Source organism: Arachis hypogaea, chromosome 13, assembly GCF_003086295.3.
Source record: "Arachis hypogaea cultivar Tifrunner chromosome 13, arahy.Tifrunner.gnm2.J5K5, whole genome shotgun sequence".
Taxonomy (NCBI): Eukaryota; Viridiplantae; Streptophyta; class Magnoliopsida; order Fabales; family Fabaceae; genus Arachis; species Arachis hypogaea.
This window is the reverse complement of record NC_092048.1, coordinates 51,485,181-51,489,672: the sequence shown is the minus strand read 5'-3', so window position 1 is coordinate 51,489,672 and position 4,492 is coordinate 51,485,181. Positions and strand designations below refer to the sequence as shown.

At 32.5% G+C, this 4,492-nt stretch overlaps 1 long non-coding RNA gene across 3 annotated transcripts; it reads left to right on the top strand.

Moving 5' to 3' along the window:
• Positions 1 to 445: 445 nt before the first annotated feature.
• On the top strand, positions 446 to 4,255 carry LOC112738349 (uncharacterized). 3 transcript variants are annotated; one of them, XR_011869727.1, is made up of 8 exons: positions 446 to 923; positions 1,429 to 1,547; positions 1,643 to 1,752; positions 1,932 to 2,112; positions 2,399 to 2,500; positions 2,768 to 2,982; positions 3,358 to 3,397; positions 3,933 to 4,255. It is a non-coding gene; the product is annotated as an uncharacterized lncRNA (long non-coding RNA). The 3 variants fall into 3 exon arrangements; XR_003169355.3 differs by lacking the exon at positions 2,768 to 2,982; XR_011869728.1 differs by lacking the exons at positions 1,932 to 2,112; positions 2,768 to 2,982.
• Positions 4,256 to 4,492: the final 237 nt, after the last annotated feature.

The following is a 4,492-nucleotide window of genomic DNA, read 5'->3' as shown; positions in this document are numbered from 1 at the left end:
TCTGACGATAATTTTTTTTCGTTTTTCCGATGAAAAATCCGATGTTACTTGGTGTTTTTTTTGTAGTGTATGGACAAATTTATAAAACAAAATCTTATAATTGAACGTGTAATTTTTTAATATTTTTTATTTTTTTCTAAACTTGTCCAAACTTATTGATATTTTATTATATAGTTTCACAAGTTATAATAATATGTGATATTAATTAATCATTGTTATATATCACTACAAAAAAATTATGTTTTACCGACAAACTTTTAGTGGTAATAACATAATGGCCACTAGTTTTATAATTTAAGTTATATTTTTGCGACAATTATATATTTGCCATTATTACTATATGTTATAGTGGCTATTACTACTATTGCCAGAAAATTATTATCCTTTTTTACTTTTAATTTTAATTTTTAAAATTATTATAGTGGCCATTGCCATTATTGCCACTAAACTCATATATATTTTCACTTTTTTTTTATCTTATCAGTAAATCAAATTGCAAATAGGAAAAGAGAGAGAAAAGAAAATTTCACTCACACCACGCGCCGCCTTCCTCCTTCACCTGCGAGCTTCCCCAAACCCTCTCCATCGCTTGTTTCTCTTCACTTTCTCGCTCTCTCTTTTTCTTCATCAATGAAAGATTGATTTCGCTACTGGCCTGGGTTAACTCATGTAACCATGGCCATCGCTGATCACCATCACCACCACCGTAAGCATTGACGATAGCCGCCATCCATCATCCTACTCCTTGGACTTCGTTTCCATCCGATCCGCCTCAGATCTGCATCTCTATCATCGTTTGTTCATCTCAGATCTACGTCGCCAGGGTATTCCAGCCACCGTTGCTGCTCTTGTCACAACACCACACCTCCGCCGCTTGCACCGCCATCATTCTTGCACGTAAACACACAAGATCGTCGCCGTCGGTAGGTCTTCTTCGTTTATTTTTTCGATTTTGGTTTGAATGTTCAGAAGCATGTGATTCTCTCTCTGTGTTATTACTTTTGCTCTGATTGCTTGCTTGATCCTAATGAATCTGGCAGATCAAGTTGAAATCAAAGTGTTTAAGTGTTTCAGATCCTAATTTTTTGTTTAAGTGTTTCAAGTAACTCTCGAATATCAACCTTTTCTCTAATTTTACTTGGCTGCATTTCTTAAAAAATTCAATTGTAGGAGGAACCTGCAAAAGTAGCCATGCATCTCACCACAATGTCACAATAGTTTCTTAGCTTTTTCTGGCCAGATTCATGTGGATTATCACTTCTGTTAGAAATGATATCTTCTTGATTCTAACAACTTCCAAGTAAAAATTTGGAAGAAAATTTAAGAATGTTTGTGCTCCTTATGCTGTGTTACTGGCATTTATCTTTTTGAAATCTGAAGTTATGATGCATGCTGGCGCCTTATGTGACGTTTCTTTCCTATTTGTAGCCACCATCAATTGTTTCAGATGAGGTTTGCACTGCATGTGATTTCAACCGTCCTGGAAAGACATGTCTATGCAAACTTGAGTGGGTTTGGCATGGAGAAACATTCATGGCAAAGATAAGGTGTGCCTCTCTTTTTGGTTAATGCTTGCTATCATCAGCATATTGCAGATTTATTTGTGCATAATTGACTGAAATATCTATTTGAAATCTTTCAGTGACTATTATCACAGGCATACAAGCGTGTTCTTAACAAACTAGTTACAGAACTCCATGAAGCAGGAATCTGCATGCGTGAAAATCCATTTTATGTTGACATTGTTCGCAGGTGAGTTAAGATAATTGTATATTGATTGAGTAGTAAGCTAACCTTTGCAGTATTTAGTTGATGATAAGATAATATGCCCTTATGGTGTATAATCTGCAAAACATATTTGTTAATATAAGTTCATAAATTTAATATTGTCACATTAAATTTCATCTTGTGTATCTATATTTATTTTATAGGGGTTTTAGATGATACTCCATGGAAATGGCTGGAGTAGTCACATATACAGGAGAAAAAATAATTCAGAATGCATGCCTGCTTGCTGGTAGAAAAAATAGGGAAACCACTTGAACTTGATACTGATGGTATCTGGTGTGCACTTCCTGGGTCTTTTCCAGAAAATTTTACTTCTAAAACAAAGTATGTTTTATTCATGATTTGTGTGGTTATTTATTTAAATGACTATAACCGTACTTGAAATATAATATACCTGTAATCTTTTATTCTGCTTTCTGTTTTTAGAGTACTTAGGACTGCACTAACGATCATTTCTATCTTTTCTCCTTGGTCATGGATATGCTCACTAAAGCACATTCAAAATGGGTACCATGGAGCATATAGTTCTATTAGGAGAATCAAGATAAGAAAATATCTTGCTACCTCTAATTTAGTTTCCAGCATGTTAATTAATTTTGGCTCTTTGTAGATTCTTGGATGGCAACAAGTTGCTGGAAAAATTGGAATGCAACGTTGTGCTGCATCAGGCCAATGGCTAAATGAGAGAATTACTCTCTCAAGATATGCCCGTGTAAGCACTATAAATCCTTGGCATATTTGGAAAAGCTACAAAAGAAATAGATGATTCATTTTTACTGCTCATTGTCAGTTTAGGAATACTTGACAATCTAAATTTGTTAATTAAGTCACGAGTAAAAACTCAATAAAACTTGATGCACATCGTTAACCTATTGATTGGTTAATTGTTCTTCAAGTGGAAATAATTTATTGAGAAGTTCTGTTTTGCAACTTTCACAATTGCATTTTGTTTTTATATGCACATGAATTTCTTTTGCAGGTACCACTTAGAAATTTTGAACTTGACTGGCTTATATTTACAGTAGATACCTTCTTCTTAAGAGCTTTGTGTGATAGTGAACAAGTTCCGATTTTAAGTTTATGTATATGAATGTTATCTGCAAACTGAAACTTCATGACTTGCTGGTTTATCCTTGATTGTATTGTTTGATGTCCTTCCCTACACTTGATGAAGAGACTTGTTTTCTTGATAAGGTAGGTCCATAGATATTTAACTTGTTAAAGCTTCAATATTTTTTCATTTTCACTTTTTCCGAGATTTAACCTTGTGTTCTTCAGGGATCATTATGATTACTATTCAAGAAGAAACTTGTTTCCAAGTACCTCAGGCACCTATTTTTCATTCCAGAATGAGACTTTGAATGTTAACTATACTACTACATTTTTTTCTTTTAATTTTTGCGGAGTGAGGGAAGGTGGGAGGAGGATGAAGTAACTGCTATTTATGATATAATAACCAATAGTATTCATTTTAATTTGTTAAATCTGCTATATTGTCGGGGGAGCATCTGCAAGTTTTAAATTTTAAGTCAACTTGTTCAACTGATCGATCCTTATTTCATTTGCCAGGGTTCAAGGGACCATTTCCTTCTTTGCTCGAAACTGATGGGTCAGTTACACTTATGATGTGCTATGTTTGTGCATGGCTAATGTTTTTTTAATTTTTGAGATTTGAATCATATATTTAAACTTTGCATGCATTAATTAAACTTTAGTATAGAGAATAAAATATATTTGAGAAGATGTGAAGGATTTTCCTTTCATGCTATAGGGTAATAGTTGCAATTTACCATCATGGCTCAATGCCAGAAAATACAGATAAAAATTTAATCATTCATTTAGTCCTTAAGATATATAGCCTATATTATGATGCATTGCAGGACCACTTGAATTTCAAGTTGATGAATATGATGGAGCCCTCCCTAATTTGGTGTACATAGACCATATTCATGGATTCAAGTGGGGACAATTATTATCTACATTTTATTCGCACCTTTAAAATCATAATATAGGCTTTTCATTATTTTGGTTTTATGCTTGTTGGCTTTTTGTCAGTTCTTTCATTGTGACTTGAATATTTAAGTTTAAATCTCTTGCTACTTTTTTCTATATTCTTATGTCTTTTTATTGCATTGATATTATAGGTCATGCAAAAGGTGTTTGTACTGTTGTTGGCAGAGTTCCGCAAGTTGGGTGCAACAATTGTATTTAAAATAATGTATTCTTAATTTTCTGTGATTAATGATACTACTTATTGGAAATGCTTGTAACAACCCTTCATGTCATGGCAATGCTTCTTAGGATCTCTCACTGGGATTAGTTTATAGCCTAACTTCATGTAACATAGTTATAGGTTTAGGTTTGTAGCATTTTTTGTTGTTTAGATTTGTAACATGTTTTATTACTTTTTAAGAGAAATTTGTGTATCAATATTTTGAGTTTAATGAAATATCTCATTTTGTAGTAATTAATTTTAATATATTTATATTATGCATAATAATAATAATAATTGTTGGAATAAATAATTGAGGTTTTTGAAAAAAAAAAGGTAGTTCGTGCTTCTAAGAAAATGAGTATAATATAACTAAAAAAAGTCTTAATATTTTAGCGGCAATGGTAATGGCAATTAAAAGTAAATAACATTAAAATTTTAGAATTATTTTTAATGGCCATATGAATTGCCGGTAAAATATGAATTGCCGGT